The sequence below is a fragment of the Leuciscus leuciscus genome, assembly GCF_965113295.1.
Source record: "Leuciscus leuciscus genome assembly, chromosome: 2".
Classification (NCBI taxonomy): Eukaryota; Metazoa; Chordata; class Actinopteri; order Cypriniformes; family Leuciscidae; genus Leuciscus; species Leuciscus leuciscus.
The window spans coordinates 29,280,057-29,307,570 of record NC_138726.1 but is presented as its reverse complement, the minus strand read 5'-3'; the positions used below and the strand labels follow the sequence as shown (position 1 = coordinate 29,307,570).

The 27,514-nt window shown below is 36.8% G+C and overlaps 1 long non-coding RNA gene across 1 annotated transcript; it reads left to right on the top strand.

The window, feature by feature from the left end:
• The first annotated feature begins 12,384 nt into the window (after positions 1-12,384).
• On the top strand, positions 12,385-20,343 carry LOC309492885. The gene is made up of 3 exons (XR_014203743.1): positions 12,385-12,561; positions 18,941-18,975; positions 19,279-20,343. It is a non-coding gene; the product is annotated as an uncharacterized lncRNA (long non-coding RNA).
• The last annotated feature ends 7,171 nt before the right edge of the window (positions 20,344-27,514 follow it).

Genomic DNA, 27,514 nt, shown 5'->3' with positions numbered 1-27,514 from the left:
ATATGGTAGAAGACGACTGTACATTCGTGAGATGGACGTATGCGCATTACTCGGTTTGTTATGTGTTTTCTTTCTAACCAGTTAGGCTATGTTTAGGTGGTGTTTTTCATCATGTTTTCATCACGCAATCATGTTTTCATCACGCAATCATGTTTTTGATGCGATGGTGACGCGTTCATGTAAAGTGTAAGGGTGGCGCTGCCAATAAAAACACCCCAAAAAACTGTCACAAAGAACCAGCAAAAGTTATGATTATAAATATGTCAAATATAGCAAGGAGACATTTTAATTGTTTATTAATAAACAAGTGTTTTCTGTGTCAGTGTCGGCTGCAAAGATGAAGTTGACGATGCTGACTCACGATCTTCGCAGTAGTGAACGCTAGAGAGAAATGCACATTTCATACTGTAAGGAATATGACTTAGCTCAAATGATTATAGGGAATCAAAATTGTGAATCGGGTTGATTCATCTATATTCTTACAATATTAATAAATTATTGAAGCTGAAATTTAGACTTATTCGTATACATCAATGTTCAATTACAATGAATTATAATTCAATCATTAATATACCAAAATGTCCCTCTTTCAGATCAATTAATCAGAATAATTTTAAGGGAAATTAATGTATTAATTAAACAGTTGTTTGTCCCGCAAACTGGTCGTAAAATTAATTCCATCAACTTCTCAACAAAATGATCTCTTTCTTATAATTCGAAGAAAGCTATATTTTCTGGCCAAGAAAATTACTTTCTTGTTCTTATAAAATGTAGGTTACTTAACAGTAGCGCATTTGTAAAGCGTAGCTTGATCGTCATTTCATTGACTTGTAAAATGAACACTTATACAGAGACAATCTAGGATATAATGGGTCTTTAATAATTTGACTAATACTACATCGAACTAAGGAATACAAGTTCTACAATTTACATGAGTATGCATATAACAATACAAACAGTAACGACAAATACAAGACTAAACGGAATAACAGATGAGAGAGGGAGAGGATGAAAGGGAGAAAGTGAAACTAAAGTTCAGGATGAGAGATCACCGAGATGATCTCAGCATGGAAAAATCACAGGCACTGTAACCTTGAGAGACAACAAGAAATCAGATTACATTAAAAGTTCCATAACTTATCTTGCAAAATGGTTCTCTTTGTTGCTGAAGAACGCCGAGTCGTGTTCGGGCGTGTGTCCTAAGAGCAGCGTGCGTGTTTCTTTAAGAAAGCAGGGCTGGCTTCTGTGAGCGCGGCCGCGGGATGTTCAAGTCTCTTTAAAGTTGAGGTTACCGGCTACGTTCATTTCACTGAACGTAGGTAGAGTCCGAAGACGAAAATAAAGAAAAGACTTAAAGAAAAGAAAAGAGAAAACGGAGAATGCTCCCTAAAAGGGAGCCATGTGGATCTTCTCGCTGACGAAGATGGTTCGTAAAAGTGCTCCCGGAGATTTCCTGAGTTGGTCTTTTATGGAAAATATGGGTTGACGCCTCTGTTCGCACGAACAACCAATGAACGTCCAAAGATCTGAAGCGGGAAAAAGTTATTTGTCTCTGGGGGGCGACACCCACTCGAGGGAGTTATGGTGTTGTCTTAATACTCTAGTAAGATGATTCATATAGTAATAATCATATCATTGCAATCTATTATCGAGATTCAACTCCGTTAAGTCTCAAGATTTAAAATGATATAAAACATGTCATATGAAAGATTATGGGAATACACAAAGTTACATACTTGTATGCATCTTACAAACATTTTAAAGTTTTGATTAATACACGATAACATTGCAGATACACAAATTTGATATGGGAAAATAAAATCCTTGTTTATAAATTTCTTAAATGGTTATACATAAATGTAGGATTAACACTTTATTCCTACTCCTCTCCTGGAATCTCAGTTTGCTTGACATTCCGTTAGGGCAATAAAAACCAAGTGGGGGGAAGGCAATTGCCAGACAATCTTGAATGCTGATTCTAGATTACACATTAGAAAACTACACCTCTATTATAAAGCAAAGCTAATCACACATGCATAATGGCATTGTACTTATATGAAAATGATATTTCTAAGTTCTAATACAAAGGTGTGTGTGTGTATGCATGTATGTGTGTGGGATGACTCCTCAGTCTCCCAGGGGGTGTTGTAACGTGTTATCCTATAGCAGGAGGAAGTTTCGTTATCTCTCTGTGGTCCAGAGAGGGGAAGGGGGTTTGGAATGTCTCTGAGGTGCAATTAGTGTCGTAAAAGTCCATTTGTCGCCGACTAGCTGGAGCCGAAGCATGATTTGCACTTACGAGTTCAAAGTGCACCAGCTTTTGTATTCAGGAAGAAATGTTTTTAGCAACACAGAGTATTTGAATTTGTTAATTCAAACCAACGACGAATGATTCGATAGCCAATGTTGTTACAATACGGATTACATAAGCAGAGAGTAGCCTGTTTTCTTTCATTTTGAATTGTTTTGTTTAACCCTCTGAGGTCGGCAAACGCGTCGACGTGTTTTGCTGGATTTTTTTCACATAGCAGCAACATAAACTTAAAAAAATCCGTAATTTATGGTCATATAAATAAAATAAATACATGATTATAAACTATAGAGGGTCTTCTTTTTTTTGTGTACACTCACATTAACATCAAAACCTTGTTTTTATTTTGAAATAAATAAAATAAACAGGGTGCGCTTTCAGCTCACTCTGTCTCCGGAAAAAATCTTTCTGAAACAAGTCTGGAAAATGAACTGAAACTCAGCTAATACTTATCACACAACCATGAAACATGCATCTAAAGAAAGCTTTAAATTTCTACTTTTAAAAACAATTCACATTCAAAACAAATATTCTCCTGCAATGTAATCTGTATGAAACTAAAGAGAAGTACAGTTTATCCCGTCTCATCTAATTATCTGTAATGAGTTCACACCCACTCACAGAGCGCGCTATTCATAAGATAATGTGCTGAGGTGATCTATGCAAAATAGGTAAACGCTCCCTGAAATGCCTTAAAATCAGCAAGTTTCATTCATTCACTTTACTGCGCCGTTGCAAGATGCCACAATTCACTGGTGATGAAGCCCTTCAGCTAGTCCTGGATAGCGATGAAGAGTTCACTTTTTCCTCAGAAGAATGTTTGTATTTTGAAGAGCGACTTGATCCAGCAGTGGATAATATTTCGGATGAGTAAGTCTTTTCAAATTTACTTGCATTAGTTGACAAGCTATTTTATATAAACGTAGGCTACATATTTGACTGGTTGGACCATTTCCATACTTGTCATTCAGAGTAATTTATATTTAAATGGTCTAGGCTATGCTGTATAAAGTAGGAGAGAGGCTTCATGCAGTCTGTTTTCTTTCGTTTTTAATAGTTTTGTTTAAAATAACACATTTCGAGCTTTCTATATATTTCTCTGGTATTTTAGGCAAAGCTTATGAGTTTGGGTTCATTTATGAGGCGAGCTCCAGTTAAAATGCCGACACGGCTATAAATCGGCTATTTCTATACTGAGTAAAAATCGACTGAAATATGTTGAAATAAAATGTATTTGTATAAGCAACGTATTAAACTGCAAATTAACATTTATATTCCTTATAATAAAAACGAAAGACCTATGTTACAGACAAATGAAAGACAACATTTCGTTGATTAGTTTTGGATAGATTACACATTTTTACTGTAAAATATCTGCCACCTCAAATAAGCTTTTGTTTGCCAATTTTTGCTAATATGTTAAATATAGTATGTTTTGTCAATGTAGGCTTTGAAATATGTATGATAAAATGTATACTTTAGTTTTTAGAAAGAAAGATTACACTTCCATTTTTGTTGTAATTTTTAATAAAAAAAATATATATATTTACAAGGTAGATGTAAACAAATTTTCCAAAACTGAAAATACAGTATGAGAATTAACTGCACAATTACTAGACATGTTTTCCTTGGATATTATACAATTTGCAAGCACAATTTGTAAAAAAAAATAATAAAAAAAAATAATTTTGACATGCTTCCAACTGTGAACCAATTTGGTAGAAATATATATATATATATATATATATTATAATAATATATATGTATGCATATATATATATATATATATATATATATATATATATATATATATATATATATATATTATAATAATATATATGTATGCATATATATATATATTATAATAATATATATATATATATATATATATATATATATATATATTGCTCTTGCATTCTTTCTTGTGGCTATAGGTGACACACCTGAATGAATGGCTCATTAAGTATGCGGGCCCCATTGTCTCCTCAGGTGTGAATCACTAAATATGCATGATGGTGTTGAATCGTTGCGCATATTGCGCATATTGAACCCTTGCGCATATTGCCTTTACAAACAAAAAGTGTTTTACAAGATTTAAATCAATGTATTGTGTTATGTGAATGATTAGGTAGGATGATTTTCACATCATTTTGAAGAAAAAACTCTAGGCAACGACATCCATTAGTCAAAAGTCTTATTGACACATATTTAGTATGTGTTTAGTGGCCTTATTTCAAAAACTTACGTTTTTTCAATAACCATGCATAAACATTATTTTCTCAAAAATACAAACATGTACATGCATGTTGCTCACATATTATGGTAGCCCTGTTTGTGCTAAATAGAGTGTAATTATACCTTTGCCATTAATATGTTTATAAGCAACTGAAAAAAGCACAAATGTCAGGGCATGTCAGAACATCTCAAGGACCCCAAAAACCCCTCAGACCCCAGAGGGTTAAAAGTAGACATGTCTGTGAGGCAAGTAGGCGCAGAGTTTCGGTTCATTTATGAGACGAGTTCCAGTTCACGCGCCGGCGCCTCCGTGTCTCTTGTCTACTATATTCTTATTTATTAAATCCAGGCAATTGGTTGATGAAACATTGATTAAAATTAAGATACAATCAATACAAAACGAAATTCACTTTAAAGAAAGGCTTTGTGCTTTCTGTTTGAGGTCTCTATGAAAGTTTTAAAGCAGTCTTTTAGTGTCGCTTTCAGAGCGGTCACGTCCGTAACTTTTTTCCTCATAAATGCGAACACGAAAAATAAAGTAAAATTAATATATTATGTTCTGTGGAGAGCCAACCCTTCTTCATCCGGTGGGTAGTATTACTTTTGGTTTGCTTAGTGTAATTCACAGAATTACTAAAAAATATTTTGCTACCTAAAAGTTAAAGATTTTTTTTGTGTCATGCATGCATGCAAGTAAGTAAGTAAAGTTTATTTATAGAGCGCTTTTCACAGATAAAAATCACAAAGTGCTTTACAAGGTGCAACCACATTAATATACAATCAATAAAAATTAAAACATTTAAAAGGCCCAAAATAAAATAAAACCCAGTCAACTAAAAGCTTGTTTAAATGGGAGCATGTCTATGTTCCCACAGCCCTATGTTCCCACAGCCCTAACCCTAACCCTAACATACCTAAACCTACCCCTCACAGTAGGGAGACTTGTCTCGGATGTTATTGGGCTATCCCTGGACCAGTGCAAGCACTAAAACCTACCCCTCGTGGGGGAATTAGGCTTGATTGTTTGACATACCTAAAACCTACCCCTCACAGGAGGGAGACTTGTCTGGGATGTAATTGGGCTATCCCTGTACCAGCACAAGCACTAAAACCTGCCCTTCATAGGGGACATAGTTAAATGAGAGAACATAGGACTGTGGGAACATAGGGCTGTGGGAACATATGGTTGTGGGAACATAGGGCTGTCGGAACATAGGGCCTAATTTTCAAAATTTTCAGTAAAAAAAAAAAATCTTAGAAATGTGGGAACATAGGGCCGTGGGAACATAGGGCTGTGGGAACATAGGGCTAACCCCGTTTAGGTAACAGTGTCTTCAGTTGCCTTTTAAAAAAATCGACAGTCAGCCACACGAAGGAACAAGGGCAGGGCGTTCCACAGTCTGGGGGCTACAGCCTGAAAAGACAGGTCTCCCCGGGTTTTATAACAAGTCTTTGGGACCATTAAAAGACTATACCTGAGGATCGAAGGGCACGGCCTGGAAAGTATGTGCATAACAAGTCAGTGATGTATTGTGGGGCCTGACCATTTAACCCTCTGAGGTCGGCAATCACGCCGGCGTGATTTGCTCGGTTTTTTTCTTATCAGTTGAAACGAGAGTCCTAATAATCTGTTGACTTTCATACATTTCATACATCAATCGATCCTGTTAAGTGTGTATTATTTTTGTGTATACTCACAATAAAAACAAAGTGTTGTGCTTTTTGCCAAATAAAGAAAAATAAACATGATGCGAGTTCTGCTTTCTCTCTGTCAGTGAAGTCAATTCTGAAACGCGTCCGAAAATGAACAATAACTCAGCGAATACTCAGTCAAACAGGCATACAGACACACAGGCATGAAGCTTGAATTATCTTCTTTTAAATGAAATAATTTTTATAAAAAACAAATATTCTCAGTTTATGTAATCTGTATGAAGAGAGCGAGATGTCAGTCGTTCTCATCTCAGCTAATTATTTTTAATGTGACCCCGCCCACGGAGAGCGCGCCCTATTCAAACGCAAATGACTGAGGCATCCATGCAAACTGTGAACACCCCCATATCAGCTCGAGAAAACACATCAAGTTTATTCAGATCATTGTACTTGTTTACACCGTCTCGCGGCGCTGTGAGGAATAATAATAATGGAAAATGTACCTCAGAAGTGCTGGTATTTTGAGGAGCAACGGATCCTGAGAATACTGTAGTACGTTTTTTTCATTCTCAAGTGAATCGCGTTTCTGTGTGTGAATGAATGAACGGCAGAGATGCACGCTGTTTACCACAACTCGCAAAAAGACAGTTTAAATTTGAATCGCATTTCTGTGTGTGAATGAATGATCCGCTTTTAGCAAACTATATTGCTATACTGAGATGAGTAAAAAAATCTACTGAAATATCTTGAAATAAAATGTATTTGTATAAGCAACGTATTAAACTGCAAATTAACATTTATATTTCTTATATAAACGAAAGACCTATGTTACAGACATATGAAAGACAACATTTCGTTGACTAGTTTTGGATAGATTATACATTTTTACTGTAAAATGTCTGCCACCTCAAATAAGCTTTTGTTTGCCAATTTTTGCTCATATGTTAAATATAGTATGTTCTGTCAAAAATAAAGTAATCAAATAATCAATCAAATCCTTAACTTTGAAATATGTTTGATAAAATGTATACTTTAGTTTTTACAAAGAAAGATTACACTTGAATTGTTGTTGTAATTGTAACCTTTTTAATAAAAAAAAATATATATTTACAAGGTAGATGTAAACAAACTATTAAAAGGTAAATATCCCTAAAAAGCCTTTTCTTTAAATAATTTTTATTGTGTTTTATTAGTGACAAATTTGGGGAGAGGATACATATTCCAAAACTGAAAATATGAGCATTAACTGCACAATTACTAGACATGTTTTCCTTGGATATTATACAATTTGCAAGCACAATTTGTGGAAAATAAATAAATAAATGAGATGCTTCCAACTGTGAACCAATTTGGTAGAATATATATATGTGTATATGTGTGTGAATATATATATATTATATATATGTGTATATGTGTGTGAATATATATATATATATTATATATATGTGTATATGTGTGTGAATATATATATATATATATATATATATATGTATATATATATATATATATATATATATATATATATATATATATATATATATATATATATCACATATACATATTGCTCTTGCATTCTTTCTTGTGGCTCGGTGACACACCTGAATGAATGGCTCATTAAAGCTGCTGTAGGTATTTTTTGTAAAAATGTATTTTTTACATATTTGTCAAAACTGTCATTATGTCCTGACAGTAGAATATGAGACAGATAATCTGTGAAAAAATCAAGCTCCTCTGGCTCCTCCCAGTGGTCCTATTGCCATTTGCAGAAATACACCGCTCCCGGTAAGAAACAACCAATCAGAGCCAGGAGGAATGTCTTAGCAGTGTCAATCAAGCTCGTGTACGCGCTGATCACACCCCTCTCTCGCACAGCGCGTACCGTCGTTCAAAATCAAGATTGCCGGCGTGCCGCAGCTCTGCTAATGAGGGACAAACAACCAAAACTGCCAATTTCTCGAGTGGCACCAGCTCATACAACAAAGACAGGTAAACGGAAAAAGACCGATGACGATAAACAAGCCCGTCGGAGTCCATTGACTCAGTGTCAAAACTCTAGCCGCATACCATAGCCTACAGATAAAATGTCACGCACTGTGCAAAGCAACAATTGAAACCTGCTTATTCATTGTCATGTTGCTGAAATAATGTACTAGCAAACCTTATTTAGCATTACACATCGCTAGAATAATTGCTTGCATACTGTAACGTTGCCGTTATATTATCTTGCTAGCTATTTATAACTTATAGAAAGAGTGCAACGTTATGAAGTTACATTACATGTATTGCAAAATACGTAATGATTTGAGGACCAAGTTTGAAGTCAAAGTATGGGCAGGCCATAGTCAATATAAAGCATATTGTTGATGTTTTCGTCCCTACCAGTGAATGTGCGATAACTGTTTATGGTGGTCCTGTTTACTAGCCTGCGCGTTCATGGCAGGCTCCATTGTGGTGGGGGAGGAGCTGTGGAGGGAGGGCTGTAGCGCAGCAGAGAGCAAGGGGGAGTGACCTGTAAGCTGTGCTTGTTCAAATTTTCAGGCTAAGTCAACGTTTTCTAAAAGTTCCCTACTGCAGCTTTAAGTATACGGGCCCCATTGTCTCCTCAGGTGCGAACCACTAAATATGCATGATGGTGTTGGATCGTTGACGCCCACTCGCATATTGCCTTTCCAAACAGAAAGTGTTTTGCAAAATTTAAATCAATGTATTGTTTTATGTGAATGATTAGGGAGGATGATTTTCACATCATTTTGAAGAAAAAACTCTAGGCGACAACATCCATTAGTCAAAAGTCTTATTGACACATATTTAGTATGCATTTTGTGGCCTTATTTCAGAAACTTTAGTTTTTAGTTTTTTCAATAACCATGCATAAACATTATTCTCTCAAAAATACAAACATGTACATTCATGTTGCTCACATATTATGGTAGCCCTGTTTGTGCTAAATGGAGTGTAATTACACCTTTGCCATTAATATGTTTATAAGCAACTGAAAAAAGCACAAATGTCAGGGCATGTCAGAACATCTCAAGGACCCCAAAAACACCTTAGACCCCACAGTGTTAAAGCTCTAAAAGTTCAAATATTTTCAAATCAATGCGAAATTTGATAGGTAGCCAGTGTAGGGAGGACAAAATGGGTGTGATGTGTGTCCTTCTTACCCAATCCTGTTAAAAGCCTTGCCGCAGCATTTTGAAACATTTGAAGACGATTTAGAGCGGATTTGTAAAAAAAAAAGTAAAAAGAGGGTTACAGTAATCTAAACGTGAAGAAAAAAGCATGGATAACCATCTCAAGATCAGAGTCCGTTAAAATTGCCCTCAATTTTGCAATATTTCTTAGATGATAAAAACAATTTCTGACCAGAAGTCTAGAATGGCCGTCCAAATACATTGATTGGTCAAACCAGACACCTAGATTTCTGATGCTCGACTGGACAGAGGAGCTCAGAGAACCAAGATGTTGAAGGATGGATGGAATTTTATTGTCTGGGGCTACGATCAGGGTTTCAGTCTTTTTCGAATTTAGTTGGAGACAGTTACTAGCAAGCCATGATTTGACAAGAAATACAATCCAATAAATCCGTTAGTTTGTGAAACTCAGAATCATTAAACGAGCAATACAACTGAATGTCATCAGCATAAAAATGGTATGACACACTGTTAAAATGGTTCAAAATTTTTCCAAGAGGGGTAATGTACAGTAAAAACAAAAGTGGACCTAAGACAGAGCCCTGGGGAACACCATTCAAGAATGGAGTGGCATCAGACAGTATACCATTTACATATACATAAAAAGTTCTGTCACTCAAGTAGGAGGAAAACCATTTTAAAACAGGCCCAACCACACCAAACTCTTTTTCTAATCTATGCAACAGTATCTTGTGGTCCACTGTATCGAAAGCTGATGATAAATCCAATACTGTGTATCTTCCAGAGTCAGCAGCCATCTGTACTTCATTAGACACGTTGAGGAGAGCAGTCTCAGTAGAGTGCATCTTTCTAAAACCAGACTGATACTTATCCAAGAGTTCATTGTTACTTAGAAAAGCTGTCATCTGCTCAGCTACTACCTTCTCCAATACTTTTGAAAGAAAAGGCAGTTTTGATATTGGCCTATAGTTACAATGCGTCGCTGGATCCAAATTGGGCTTTTTTTTTTTTTTTTTTTTTTTTTAAATGGGGCTCATCACTGTCTGTATATATAAGTTTGGGACAGTCCCAGTGGAAAGAGAAATGTTAATAATTTTGACGACAAGAGGAGCCACAAGCTCAATCACTTTAAAAAACAAGGAACCTAGTAATATATCCAATGGGCATGAGGATGGCTTCATATTTTTAAGTAAGATCATGACATCATCTAATGATACAGCAGTAAAGCTAGCCCAGGAGCAATTTGGAGTAGCTACCACAGTGGTGCTCTCATCAGATGCTTTTACACTTGTTTTGATCTCGTTCACCATTTGATCTCAAAATTTGTTGCAGTCCTCAATGGTGAAAACAGGCACCAGTCCCACATGGAAAGAATCTATATGAGGATATATGCGCATATATGAAACCTATATGCAGTTTATATGCACATATATGCTGCATATATACAGCATATATGTGACCCTGGATCACAAAACCAGTCTTATGTTGCACAGGTATATTTGTGGCAATAGCCAACAAAACATTGTATGGGTCAAAATTATAGATTTTTCTTTTATGCCAAAAATCATTAGGATATTAAGTAAAGATCATGTTCCATGAAGATATTTTGTAAATTTCCCACCTTAAATATATAAAACATTTATTTTTGTGAATGGATGCGGCACTGTCGCCAATATAAATGGACAACTTTAAAGGTGATTTTCTCAATATTTTGATTTTTCTGTACCCTCAGTTTCCAGATTTTCAAATAGTTGTATCTCGGCCAAATATTGTCCTGTCCTAACAAACCATACATCAATGGAAAGATTATGTATTCAGCTTTCAGATGATGTATAAATCTCAATAAAAACAAAATTACCCATAAGACTGGTTTTGTGGTCCAGGGTCACATATGCACATATATGATAATATATATGCTGCATATATGCGTATATATGCCACATATAGGCATAATTGAGGTGCATATATGTGCATATACAGGCCATATAGGTCTCCTGTATTGCTTCTTTATATATACATATAAGCCCTATATGTACATACAAGATATGTCTCCTATAGCTCGGCAGGATGGTCATTTTGTAGCTCATATCTCACTTTGGAAACTGTCATACATGATGCCTAGCTCAGATAGGCACATCTATCAATTCGAAGCTCACGGAGCTGAGATCAAAAAGATAAAAATAAAAATTAAAATAAAAATTCTGTTCAGTTTTTTGTCTTATTTTTGTTCTTGTACTATTTGATTGTTCTTAAGTAAATAAATAATGTAAATTTCTACATTTTGGGGTTTTATTAATGTTGCCTACACTGTAAAAAAAAGTGTACTTTTACAGGTAATGGTCTGTATTTTTTTAACAGAATTTTACCGTTTTGTCATTATAGTGAATGCCTGTTATTTTACAGATATTTGCTGTAATTTAAAGGTCCACTATTAAATTTACAGGTAATTGCTTGTATTTTGGTTTTACATCAATTTACGTTTTTTAAGGAACTTGTCTGTATTTTTACAAAGTAATATTTTACAGATTTTTTTCTGTGAAATTAGAAAACAAAGAAAAGAAGGTATAACTGCAGAAATCTGCATCTATTCAATATGTTGTCCTTACAGATTATTAAGCATGTGGGGGTTAAAGTGAGGTTTTTTTTAAGGTTAAATAATAGTATTTGTACATACAGCCGACCCTACATAGGCTACAGTAGACCTGTATTGAATTGTTTTTAGGCTATAGTCTTTTAATCTTGTCTTGCAAATAGATGCTCATTTTGATCATTATTTCATTGTCTTATTCTCCCATAATTTCATGTATATTTTATTAATATTTTTCTAAATCTCCGTTGCTGCACATTCAGGGCTTTGTGTGTGTGTGTGTGTGTGTGTGCGCGCGCATGCGATGACGCAGATTCAAATTCGCCGCCATTACGTTTCCGGCTGTTTAGTCGCGCCCACAACGGTCAGCTGATCAGTCGACTTTGGATCTGTATCAAGTGCAAGTGGGAGATATGAATTCAGTCTACTCTCCTGAAGTGGATTGTGAGATTAACAGGGGTTCAATATGACACCTCATAATTCAAAGCAATCGTGTTCGTCGAGAGCAGCCGTGAGCAGGAGCCCTAGCTGTTGTCAGTTTGGATTCTTCGGAAATAGCACCCTTTTCAGTGAGCCTGGTTCGTCACAGCGGACATCATGCCAACCGATCACCGGCTGAGGTAAGAGTCTGCATGTGAACGATATTTAGGGGTTCAAGCACGAAGTGCTGAAACCCTATTGTAATTGTGCTGATTTTTATTATTATTAGGGGTTCAAGCACGAAGTGCTGAACACCTATTGTTATTGTAAGGATTTTTATTATTATTATTTTCCCCTAAAACGCATCGTGCAGCCCAAACCGTAAATGCTGGAGACTTGAAACTCAGCCAAATGGTAGTCCTCAATTTGGGGAGAACCTATCAAAGTATGACAACGATTGGCCAATAGGTGGCGCTACAGCAAGCAAAAGTATGAAATCAGCCATAACTCCTAGACCGTTTGTCATAGACTCAAGTATCTTATATCACTGTAATCCTTGGATCAAGACGGACAAAATGTATATCTCCGATTTCATTTCCGCCTGGAAAATTTTTCCGCCATTTTGAATTTTGTCCAAAACCTACTTTTGCGAACTAGTCCCTGGTTTTTTGCCTGATCGGAACCAAAAAAGTGCATACATGTTCTCTGGAGTCTGGTTATCAATAATTATCGAAAAAAAGTTGAAATTTCGATCCACGGTTGCTAAGGGGCGTCAAAACGTTTGCAGGAGGCGGAGCTCATTTTACTAAAATGGCTATAACTCGTGAACGAAATGAGATATTTTCACCAAACTCGGTACACATGTGTAAGAGGTCAATCTGAGGTCACAGTAAAAAAATAGCGGCCATTGGTCACATGGTGGCGCTATAACATGAAAAAAACATAAAACAGGCTATAACCACCTGACCGTTAGTCCGATTGACTTGAAAATTGGTATGCAGTGTCTTGGTCCAAGGTGTCATGTATGTCTATGAGGACCTTGGTGTATCTCAAAAAACATGGCCGCCATCGGCCAATGAAGTTTGAGCACCTATTAGACAAGGTTAACGGTGGCTGATTGAAACAAAACTCAGTGGGCATGTTTGACTCATGGCCCTAGAGGTCTGTAAGAATTTTGAAAGAAATCGACCACTAGTTGGCGCTAACAAGGTTTACGCCCTCTGTAATCACGTGGTGTTGCACACATCAACACAATATGCATATCATTTGATAGATCTGCTCATGCTGAACAACTTTGCCTCAAGAGCCACTGCTGTCAATCAAACCGTTCATTAAATATTCACAAACATGTTAAAAACCTACTTTTGCGAACTAGTCCCTGGTTTTTCGCCCGATCAGAACCAGACCAGTCTAGGGCAATTCTCTGGACTCTCTAGATCAATAATTATCGAAAAAAAGTTGAACTTTTGCATTTGGGTGGCTGTAATAGGGTCATTTATAAAAGGGGCGTGGCAAAATACACTAAAATGCCTATAAATCCTAAATGAAAACTCAGAACTTCACAAAAATTGGTGAGCATATGTGACATAACATCATTAACAAGCATGCCAAATTTTATGGAGATCGGACAAAAGGTGGCGCTATAACTGTTAAAAAGCTTTAAAACCATATATTACCTATGGTAAATTGCCTGCATTGGCTGTAAATGGTCTTTTTCATCTATAATGTCAGTGTTTACATGCTTGCTAAATAAATTTTAATAATTTTTTGATGCTTTTGTGCTTATAAACCTTAAAGGCCTTAACAGCTTGAACCCCGATAAATGCTGCTTGCAGCTTTAATTATTATTATTCTTCCCTAAAACGCATCGTGCAGCCCAAACCGTAAGGCCTAGAGACCTGAAACTCGGTCAGATGGTAGTAGTCTTGCTCGCTACTCAGATACCCGGACTCGTCCCAATCGGCCAGATGGTGGCGCTACAGCGCAAAAAACCAAAAAATTGCATATTTTTGCTTAAATCTCATCAACCCTTTGTCACAGACTCAAGTGTCGGATATCATTGGAATCCTTGGCTTAAGCCGAACAAAAATGGCCTCAAGGATTTCATTTCCGGTATGCAAATTTTTCCGCCATATTGGATTTTGTCCAAAACCTACTTTTGCGAACTAGTCCCTGGATTTTTGCCCGATCGGAACCAAACCAGTGCAGAAATGTTCACAGGAGTCTGAATATCAATAATTATCGAAAAAAAATTGAAATTTCGATTCACGGTCGCTAAGGGGCGCCAAAACGTTTGAAGGAGGCGGAGCCTATTTTACTAAAATGGCTATAACTCCAGAAGTAAATGAGGTATCTTCACCAAACTCGGTACACATGTGTAAGAGGTCAATCTGGGGTCACGATAAAAAAATCGCGACGATTGAAGACTAGGTGGCGCTATAATATGAAAAAAACATAAAACAGGCTATAACCACCTGACCGTTAGTCCGATTGACTTGAAAATTGGTATGCAGTGTCTTGGTCCAAGGTGCCATGTATGTCTATGAGGACATTGGTGTATCTCAAAAAACATGGCCGCCATCGGCCAATGAAGTTTGAGCACCTATTAGACAAGGTTAACGGAGGCCGATCGGAACGAAACTCGATGGGCATGTTCGACTCATGGCCCTAGAGGTCTGTAAGAATTTTGAAAGAAATCGGCCACTAGTTGGCGCTAACGAGTTTTATGGCTCTGTAATCACGTGGTGTTAAACTTATTGTCACATTATGCATATCATTTGATAGATCTGCTCATGTTGAACAACTTTGCCTCAAGAACCACTAATGTCAATCAAACCGTTCATTAAATATTCGCAAACATGTTAAAAACCTACTTTTGCGAACTAGTCCCTGGTTTTTCGCCTGATCAGAACCAGACCAGTCTAGGGTAATTCTCTGGACTCTCTAGATCAATAATTATCGAAAAAAAGTTGAACTTTTGCATTTGGATGGTTGTAATAGGGTCATTTAGAAAATGGGCGTGGCAAAATACACTAAAAAGCCTATAAATCCTAAATGAAAACTCAGAACTTCACAAAAATTGATGAGCATATGTGACATAACATGCAAAAGAAGCATGGAAATTTTTATGGAGATCAGACCATAGGTGGAACTATAACTGTTAAAAAGCTTTAAAATCATATATTTATATTGGTAAACTGCCTGTATTGCTGTAAATGGTCTTTTCCATATATGATCATATACTTTTCATATCATAATGTTAAAAACTAGTGCAATACAATTCTCTGGACTCACTAGATCAATAATTGTCAGAAAAAGTTGAATTACTTCATTTGGATAGCTATAATAGGGTCACTTCAATATGTAGCCTTAAAATGAATACCATATTAAGCCAATAAGTGGTATTTTACTGCCCCCTGCTGTCATTTCATCATACTACTCCCTAATATTGTTATATAATTCATATTTAGACTTTATAAAATCATTATTTTAACATTTAACATGAAAACGAAAGTAAAACGGCATTTAGGCCACGCCCCCCAGTACAAATTCACTCATAACTCGAAAACGGAAAGTCGTTGCGCGCTCAAATTTTGATGGTAAGGTCCTCTCCACGCTCTTGATCGAAACGTGTCATCGCGGGCCTCGGGAGCGCGCCCCCCGGCGATCGGTAGACCGCGAGACCCCCGACTTTGAACGGCCGTAGCTCCCGACCCAGACCACCCTGAACCTTGTGTGAGAGCTCGTTGGAAAGGGCCTGTCCTTGGCTAGCTTCGATTCAAATCTGGTGTAATTTGCCCTGGGCATTCCAGAGATAAAAGCCTCAAAAGACATGCCTTTGAACAGTCATAACTCCCGAACTAAATCGCCCAAAAACACCGCGATGGTCTCATTGAACAGGGCTCCTCAAACACTATCTATGCTATGAGGTTCAGAATTTTTCGCCTTCTGGTTCCCGAGATATAAGTGAAAAACCAAATTCCCATTCATTCATTCAAACACTTCAACTGTAAGATGGAGGCTGTAATTCCACTGTTGTCAACTAGAGGGAGCAGCAGTATTAATGGTTAAAGCTATTTTTTTTTTTTATTATTGGACTGATAATATAGATCACAATGAAATATATGAAATGGTTAGACCATTAAAATATTTTTTTTCACAATAACACATCCTAAAGACATTGAAAACATATTTGTGTGTGTGTAAGCATGCATTATTGAGTTAACATGGAAAACACTTATATTACAATAACTATTATAACACAATCATATTTTGTCAGTGTTTATCACTTCATTTGCACTGACACTTCACATAATTGCTAGTAATGTGGTAAATCACGCTAGAAACATGGTAAATCATAGTAAGTAATTGATGGTCTCATTCAACAGGGCTCCTCAAGCACTCTCTATGCTCTGAGTTTCAGAATTTTTCGCCTTCTGGTTCCCGAGATATAAGTGAAAAACCAAATTCCCATTCATTAATTCATTCAAACACTTCAACTGTAAGATGGAAGCTGTAATACCACTGTCCACTAGAGGGAGCAGCAGGATTACGCATGACCTTTTCATTAGTTTTCAGTATTGGGAAACAAACAAATGCTTTAAAAAGCAATCTTTTTTTCTTTTTTTTTCTTTTCTTTTTTATATTATTAGATCACAAAGGAATTCTAATAGACCAATACATATATTTTCTCAATAACATATTCCAAAACATTAAAAACATATTTGTATTTGTGTATGTTTATTTCTCTGTGTGTGTGTGTGTGTGTGTGTGTGTGTGTGTGTGTGTGTGTGTGTGTGTGTGTGTGTGTGTGTGTGTGTGTGTGTGTGTGTGTGTGTGTGTGTGTGTGTGTGTGTGTGTGTGTGTGTGTGTGTGTAAGCATGCATTATTGAGTTAACATGGAAAAACTGGTTTGCTTTAGTCCAGAAAACAGGTGAAAATCATGAAGTTTAAAGTGAAAGTGAGCCAATAAGTGGTCTTCTTCTGCCCTCTGCTGGCCATTCTACTTATTAATGAAGTCTTTTCACATGTGCTCACATTCATATTTAGACTCTAAAAATCACTTATATAACAATAACTATCATAACACAATCAGATTTTGTCAGTGTTTATCACTTCATTTGCACTGACACTTCACATAATTGCTAGAAACATGGTAAATCATAGTAAATAATACTATAATGTGGTGTATCAAGGTAAACCATGCTAGAATCCTGGCAAATCATTCTAGAACGTGGTAAATCATGGTAAACTATGCTAGAACAGGGTAAATCATGGTAAACCATGATAAACTATGGTAAATCATGTTAGAATGTGGTATATCATGGTAAATCATGCTAGAACAGGGTAAATCATGGTAAACTATGATAAATCATGATAAACTATGGTAAACCATGCTAGAATCACAGTAAACAATGGTAAATCATACTAGAATGTAGTATATCATGGTAAATCATGCTAGAATATGGTAAATCAAGGTAAACTAAGATAAAATCATGGTAAACTATGTAAATCATGTTAGAATCATAGTAAATAATACTAGAATGTGGTAAATTATTGTGGGAGGAGCCTATTTTACTAAAATGGCTATAACTCAAGAAGTAAATGATATATCTTCACCAAACTCAGTACACATGTGTATGGGTTCAATTTGAGGTCACAGTAAACTATTTTATGGAGATCGGTCCATAGATGGCACTATAAGTGCTATAAAAAGCTTTAAAACCATATATTTCCTATGGTACATTGCCTGTATTTGCTGTAAATGGTCTTTTCCATCTATTATGTCAGTGGTTACATGCTTGCTAAATAAAACTTAATAACTTTTGATGCTTTTGTGCTTAAAGGCCTTAAATGCTTGAACCCCGATAAATGCTGCTTGCAGCTTTAATTTATATTACATTTGTGTTAAGTTTACGTTACAGTTTTCAAGCTAACATTAGCATTTTAAATGATGAGCTGGAGGCAAAACACTGAAAATGTAGCATGCATCTTTACATTTTCCATCTGTTTTAAGAAAGATCAGTTGAACCCACACCTCAAAAAATACCTAAAACAAGCTTTCGTAGACTTGTTATACATAAAGTCCGTTTAATTGTGTATAAAATCTTTGTTAATACGCGATAGTATCTGTCAGTAAATCAATCTCTTAAATGGCGGGACATTTTTAAACACTGTCTGGAAGCTGAAAACTCTTCTCTTAAAAAATAGTAACCACGTTTTTGGCGGATTTTTATTACCATTTTTAATAACCACAGTTATACTACAAATAGGCCTAACGTTACCAAGGTTTTTTTTTTTTTGGTTAAACCATAGTTAATTTTCATAAGGGTTAATGTGGTTATCAAGACCGTTAAGAAAACGAATTCAGCAAATACTGTACTCGTTGATGATACAGGAAAACACATGAGGCTAGAATATGAACACCACATGATAAATTCCATATTCTGGCTGCATGCTTGCCAACACGTCAGTTGAGGTTTTGCATTGTCCCAGTGGAACATATTCTGACATATGCAAATGTAATACTGAGTTGTAAAAAAAAAAAATATATATATATATATATATTTGTGATTTCAGGTCAAGTGGAAAGCAGAATGATCATGGCAAACAAGGTATGGGAAGAAGTAATTTAAAATATTGTAATGGCCGAGTCTTCTGATTCCATATGATTGCACTAAAAGTGGCAGAAAATGTAATTTGTTTTATACTATATTTTCCCATGTGAATATTCATTTGATCCTTGTGAGGCCACTGGAGCTGCACAAGGTTTGGTTTTGCTTCAGTAAGACCACGATTGTGTTAGATTCCACCCATCTATTATTATTATTTTTTTGTATTGTAACTAGGCTCTGTCATTTAGAAACATGGGTTTTCCTATCACTTATAATGACATATATCTCTACCTTTCATTCCAGCCAGAGGATCTGACGGTTGCTGCTCGCATCTCAGCCTACCTGATGGAAAATTCTTGCTGGATGAATGACCTTCACCTTCAATTCAACCTTGCCAAGACAAAACTGCTTATGGTTTCACTTTCAGCCAAACCATGCGATCCTGCTGATTTGCCTTATACAACACCAGAAAGATCCGGCCCTTCCTGTCGGAGTCACACAACTCCTTGTCTAAGCTCTTGTTCTATCCAGACTGGACTATTGTAATGCTCTCCTGGCAGGCCTTCCAGCATCAGTCAAACCTCTGCAACTGATCCAGATGCTACAGCAAGACCTAAACTCACTGCTTCAGATCTATGTGTCTCCAGAAGCTTGTGTTCTGCAAGTGAACGGCGCCTTGTGGTGCCATCATCCCAAAGAGACACAAAACCACTTTCACTGACCTTTACCTGGACTGTTCCCTGCTGGTGGGATGACCTGCCCAACTTAACACATTTTCAAGAAACTGCTAAAGATCCATCTTTTCATAAACACTTGACCCAATAATACTAAATCTTTGTTTTAATAATAAATAAATAAACTTGTATACTGTGCTACACTAACTGGGACTTGTCACTGCACTTGTTGCTTCTATTGTTCTCTTAATTTTTAAGTCACTTTGGATAAAATGTAATTGTAAATGTGTAAAATAAGTTATATTAGAGTATAAAGGCATACAGCAATTGCCTTTTAATGTAGATATTTTTACATGTTCTAAATTATATACTAAGATTGTATTTCCTATCATTCACATATCTTGATGTTCAGTGTTTGTTTAATGAGTAATACTGTAAATGTGCAGGTATTTTGTACTTATACGTTTAATTAATTTAACAGAAATTGACTGTACATTTGCTATTATTAAGTACTTAATTAGAGATTGGTCAAAGTTGTGAAATTGGAAATGCCTTAACTGTAAATATACAAACTTTGAATTTGAATTTATGTATTTAATGCATTTTTATACATAACTTCATAGTTATTATACACAGGAAAAACTATATATTAAAAGATAATTACTGTAGATAGACAGCATTATTATAAAATAACTTTATAAAACCCTAAAAAAATTTTTTAAATGTAATTTGACATCATTTATCCGTTTTCCACGGTTTAATAAGCCATTATCAACAGTAATGTACTGTAATTTAATAAATTTTGACTGTAAAGTCAATTCTGTATTTTCACTGTTTTTGCCTGTAATTTTGTGAAATGGTTATTTGCTGTAATTTAACGGAATCCGTCTGGAAACTTTGCTGCCAGAGATTTACCGTTTGTATACGGGATTTTTTTTTTTTTACAGTGTAGGCCTAGTAGCTATGGATTTTAATAATTTGACTAATATATAGTAGGTAAACATATAGGTGCATATATAGGTGAACATATAGGTGCATATATGTGAACATATAGGTGCATATATATGTGAACATATAGGTGAGCATATATAGGTGAACATGTAGGTGCATATATGTGCATATATGTACATATAATATAGGAAAACGGCCAATTTTATATATGTCACATATATTAAAAACATATATCAAAACATATATTAAAACATATATGTTTATATAGGTTCTTTCCATGTGGGGTGGAGCTGAGGGTGAAACGATATTCTGAATAATATCAAAGACAACTTTGGGGTTTCTCTTATTCTGATTTACAAGATCAGAAAAATACACAGATCTGGCCTGCTTCATTTCGTTTAGCGATCGGTGCACTTCCAAGTTAGTGGATTTCCACAAGCGCTCTACCTTGCGACATATTCTCCTAATGGAAGCAATCTCCTCATTCAACCGGGGACAAGGATTTTTAGGAGAAGTCGTTTTGTGCTTTACAGGGGCCACTATGTCCAGAACAGACTGGCAATGGTCATTAAAATAATTAACAAGGGATTCTGCATCATTACAATTCTTCATGAATTTGGGCTGAAATAATTCTGAAAATGTTTAAATAACATTTTGGTTTATAATACGCCTTTTGGACACCACTGTATGAGCATTACTGACCACATTACAAGACACATTAAAATATACACAGCAATGGTCAGTCACATGAACATCCACAACATTCAGGCTGTTTATGTCTAGGGCAAAGGAGAAAACAAGATCTAAAGTGTGGCCTTTTTTGTGTGTAGGACCAGAAACATGTTGCTTTAAATTAAAAGAGTCTGTGAGTGTTAAAAACTCAGACGCTACATTACAAGAAGGGTCATCAATGTGGAAATTAAAATCACCAATAATTAAAACTTTATCCAATTTAATAATAGTCGATAAAAAAATAAAAAAATAAAAAAATCGGACAACTCTTCGAATAACTTTCGTGCAGGACCAGGAGGTCGGTAAATTAAAATACAATAAAAGTCGTCAGTATTTCCAACCTTTGTCATTTGAAGCTCGAATGAGTTGAAAGGCTCCGGCTTCGTAAGCCTACAGCGAATGCAGTTTCTGTGGATGAGCGCGAGGCCGCCCCCTTGCCGCGCAACCCGTGGAGTTCCAAACATGGAGCAGTCCGGAGGGCACAGCTCATTTAAATGAGAGTATTCCTGTTCCCGCTGCCATGTCTCAGGGAGGGCCATGAAATCAAGATTTTCGTTTGTGAACAAGTCTCCAAGATAAAGCGCCTTGTTTGATATAGAGAGTGCATTCAGTAAAGCAAACCGTGTTTGCCGCACACAATGGACGGGAGGTGCACGCTGAATGTAAAGAATTTAACCTCAACTAGTTTTGTGGTGTAGTAGGTCTACATATTTTATAATGTTAACTTCAAATAATACTAATAGTAATTTAAAGATGTGGTAGCATTACATCTGGACGGGAAGGATAACTCTAGGGGTTGGAAGGGACGTGTCGCGATTCTGCCTTCTCACACCGTGACACAGGTTAATGGATCTGAGTGTCACGATTTCGGTTTTATATCGCACATCGTTACAGCCCTAGTAATTTTAGAATGTTAAGTTCTACTTCTGTAGTTATTTTGGTGAAAGTAACTCAAAAGTAATACAGTAGTAATGTCACGCATTACAATTCTGAGACCGTAATATTGTAAGGTAAATAATTACTTTTAAATAACAGTGTAGGATTTTAGGGCGAACCAAAACACAATCTTCCAGGTGATTTGTTCAAACATAATTCAACACAGAACTCAACATTCCAGACCCCAAATCACCAATCCAGAGCCATAAAACCCAGGCTCCAGCCAGTCTACACTAACCAACGAAAACCCCCAGCTAAGAACTTTTATGACCATGCAAGCAACTAAAGGAAGAACGTTGTCAATGTTAAATGGTTTTAAAAAGACTGGTTGGTTCAGAGATGACACAGCTCAGTGCTCGATCAAGATAACAGCAGAAGCAGCTGTTGTATGAATTGGTATAACTGTTAGATGTTTGAATGAAAGTGTGTCTCGTTTCCTATCAATATGATCGTATGTTCTTGATTCAAAAGATGGCTTGATTGAAATCTGTGTAAAATGTTTTGTATTCTTATAGTAATGATGTCTAAACTGTGGCCTCTGTACTCTGCTAGAACTTGGAGAGTAAGGGCCAATCCCAATTCACCCCTTGGCCCTACCCCTTGGCCCTACCCCTCCGTTTTGCGTGTGCACGTGAAGGGGTAGGGCTGTCTCAATTCTCTTTTGGTTGGAGGGGTAGGGGTAAGGGGAAGGGCCAGATAGCCCTTGAAACGAAGATTTTTCGGGACCACACTTCAAACGAAGGGGTATGAGAAATGTACCTGCATACACCGGCTACAGAGGCAACATGACTGCCAATAATCATTTTCTTTGTCACATTCAATCTTGTGTTCATATTTACGGTCATGTTCTTCAAAGAAACGGTTGCAAAAAAATCGTTAAAGTTCGTTAACAATATGACGCGTGTAAAAAGCAAAAGTTTGAAGCGAAGTGGACGCGTGAATGAGGCGAATTCGCGGCCACCGCGCCGCACTAAACGCCTCATTCGCGCCGCAAGACCTCCAGACGCGCGTAAACGCGTCTTAACATTGAAATCACTCGCGCCAGACGCTCTATTCGCGTTTGGTGTGAACGCAGATTTTAGGCGTTGAAGATATCGTCATCTCCGTTTTTTTCTGCAAACTTCAGAAGAAAAATACAAAAAATAGCTGTAACTCACGCAAGACTACAGCTGACGACGGCATCTTGGAAGTTTGTGATAAACATTGGCGCATCTCCTGTGACGTAGGCGCTAGCGACGATGTATAATGACATGTAACGGTGTAGTAGTGGTGTCCCATTTCTTAGGGGAATATTTTCACCCCTATGCCTTGACACTCTGTTTCAAGGGGCAAGGGTTAGGGGTAGGCGAAGGGGTATAAAATAGAATTGGGCCTAAGGGGATCACAGATAACGCATGATTTACGATGAGAAGTGAAGAAAATGCCACCTTTCAAATAAAAACAGTGTCTAATTGGTCAGAACTCATCCAGGAGGCTGGACAAACATTTGAGTTTAAAATCTTAGGACCCGAACAAAGTTTTGGGGAGAAGAGCAGATGAAGAAAAAGTAGATTCAAAATCATGGAGAAGCTCGTATGAATGTGTGTGCATGTGTTTGTGTTAGATATTAGTTTTATGTGTTAGAATAATCAAAGTCTTGTTTGTATTTTAAAGAGAAGTGTTACTTGTGTTATGTGCTTACGAATTTAATGTCTTAAACTGCTGATCTAAGTTACCTTGCTAACAAATAGTATTTAACTATAGTTTGGATATTTATAGAGCTGATAGTTACAGCTAGTTCAAATGAACCCTGGACGAGTCGTTTGCTCGGTTGTAATAAGTGATTCTTTCGAATTCCCTATGAATTAATTAATAATTCCTTTGAGCTAAATTGACCTGTCAGAATCACTAAATTATCTTACAACAGTAACAAGTAATGTATAATGTATTACAGTTTGGAAGTAACTTGCACAACACTCATAATAAAGCCAACCTGTTCACTACTACAGATTGGCACATAAGCCTCCCGACTCTAACATAAGAGGAGGCCTCTGGGAAGGGTATGCATAGCCTACCTATATATGGGAATTTAAGGGCCCTAATTTCACCATCCTTTAAAAACCCTACCTTACACCCCCGTGATACTTTCTAACAGGGAACCGTGGTCTACTGTTCAACCTTAAAAACTCAAAAAGAGGAGACCTACAGAGCTCAACCTGCTGCCCATAGAGCGATGGCCTAAACGACATTCACAAATGGAGGCCTATAGCCATACAAGCTCAAAAGAGCGCACTTACTACCACACCTGACACCAGACCCACAGACGGTTTCCTACATTGAAGGAATAACTCATCATGGCTCCAGCCTCAGGGCTGAAGCAGCACAGATTTGGACCGCAGTGTCATGCGGTCCCAATGTGACAGCAGATCAGCCTGGTATGCTTGCAACACTGCCATTGTGTCCAAGGCATCACCAGCCAGACACGCCGCCACTAAAGCGCGGTTTTCTCTTTTTTTGGTTTAAAAGGCAGGGCCGAAGCAATTAGTGTCGGTGCCTCTCCAGCAGCGAGGTAGTTTGCAAAAATCAGGAAAATCATCAATTGGGGCATCGACACATATCAGTGTTCGCGCATCCCCTCAACATCAGCGTAGTTTGTGTGCTGATGGTTATGAATGTGCGCTGAATACGGGTTCTTTCATGTCTTTTTGATCTCATTGTGTAGATCGGGCAGGAATGGAAGGCTCAAGAGAGCTGGAGCGTTATGGAAAGAAAACCGATAGTCAAGTCTGGCACGAGCGGTCTCTTTCCTCACGCGCTCCAATGGCAGCTGAAGCCTCGCTGAAGCGCGTTACATAACACTCACAATTCATCATAGGGTGGCTGTGAGGGTTTGGGTTGTACATCCTCTTCACCCTCATCAGCCATCTCCTGCTCTCTTTGGCTGGTTGTATTATTATATCCAGCAGAGCACTTGCTGCTGGATCAGAGGATGTTAGTTTTTTTTTTACAACACATCCTTATCCACACCTTCCAGGTCGCACTAGTAGTGATGTCATAGGCTGTCGCCGGCCAATAGGATTACCATGATTAGATATGCTTTTCAGACACTGGTTCACGTGGAGGCTTTCCCCATAGCGTCATCGACGCAGTGTGAGTTCCCTTTCGAAAAGGAACTGTTAAATATTACATGATTTCCAATTGGATACAGACATTTCAAAGAATCAAATCCAGTTTCCACAAATTATACACGCATCTCGTTATCAAAAAAGTGTATTATTTCAAATCTTGCATACAAAAACGCATTACACTCAAATAAAAAAAACTCAAAACTTCACACAGAACTCAAAAACAAACTATCCAACAAACGTTTCTAAAACAGCATTGAAAATCTCAACAGCATTGATTTTTTCCCCCCAAGAAAACTATAAAAATTGACACTTCTTTTTTGAAAGAAAAAGTTGTAATGCTCACAAGCAAATGTTTATTATTATTATTATTTATACATATTATTTGATATGACTTACATCTGAAAGTGTAACAAATACTGTGTCACTATGTACATTTACAAGATGTGTGACATAGAATGAACGATATAAAGACAATTTTAATAAACACTGAGAAGTTCTGAACATAAGCTACACTTTAGCAGAAATGTTAACAACACAGAACAAAAGAACAACGAGAACAGAGGGCTTATATACACACACACAAGGATAACCAATGGAACAAGAAATAGGTGCTCAACTCAGAAACTATTGCAACAAACTAGAAACAAGAACAGGGAAAACCATGAAAACAAAACAAGACGATAAAACTTAAATTAAACGAAAAAATGTACAATAGTAGTCTGACTTCATAAAAAGGGTATGATTTCAGTTAGACTAAAGCATTTACATTAATACTAATTACAATAATGAATTACAAATTAGCTTTTTTTGTCTGAAAATTTATTTTTAATACTGGTCTGGTTAGATTTTCAAGAATGTAACATGACTGATTCTGGATATTTGGCTAAAGAGCAAGTAGTGCATAAAATGACTGGCCTCTTAATTGGATACACATATCCAATTTTGGATATTCACATATTGGATATTCAGTGTCTTCATCTACTTCTGCTTATTCTCTTTTTTAAAGACGAGTTTGTGAGGGCAAAACTCTTTAAAATATAGCATGTACAGAACATATGACCATACAGTATATCACACCTTAAGGCCAAGTGACAGAAGAAAACCAAGGAAACCACTTAATTATCATCAGTGGACATCCTGTTCCTTATTTTGTGAAAGGAAAAAGAAAAAAAAGAAAAAAACAGAGCAGTGGATATCTGAAACACAAAGAGAGAGAAAAATAGAAGACTGTGTGTGTGTTTCAAAAGAGAGAGTGAAAGGGAATTCTTAATCCTCCTTCATGAAAGAAGGCGTCACTGGGGACCTGAGTGTCGCACTGTACCTGAGAGAGGTGTTGCCGGAGGGGCTCGAAGGTGGTTATATTGGAGACACGTGCTGGATTCTCTCTCCGAGCAGAATCATGGTGCACTCTGAAAATCCCCACACTACTCCACAGAAAAGTTCAGGTCCAAATATTACAGATTATAACATGTCATAAGATGCGATGAAGGTACAGGAGCTGATATGAAGTGATTTTAATAATATTATACACACGTGCTGGATTCTCTCTCCGAGCAGAATCATGGTGCACTCTGAAAATCCCCACACTACTCCACAGAAAAGTTCAGGTCCAAATATTACAGATTATAACATGTCATAAGATGCGATGAAGGTACAGGAGCTGATATGAAGTGATTTTAATAATATTATACACACCAGCGAATCCAGCACGAGCCCCTCCAAAACAGCTAGAAGGTTTAACAGTGCATGCATGAAAAGGGGGTAAACGCACATGCAAACATCAACCAACAACTGAAGGATGAAACAGAGCAACTTAAATATACAGTGATAATAAGAAGATAACGAACAGGTGTGATGATTTGATGAGTGTCCATGACAACTGATGACTGGTGGGAAACTAATGCTGGGTACACACCAACAGATTTTTTACATCTTATAAGATTTTCAAAATGTGATAGACCACAAACATGAGGACAAAAAATCCTAGATACCGTTTTGCTCCTATAGTGTGTGGTGTGCCATGATGTGACAAAGACAGCACAACACACACAAACAGATTTTCAACCAGAGTCTCGACTGTGAACACAGGAAATCTCGCTAAATCTTGCGAGACATCAAAATAAGCATGGCGGATGATAT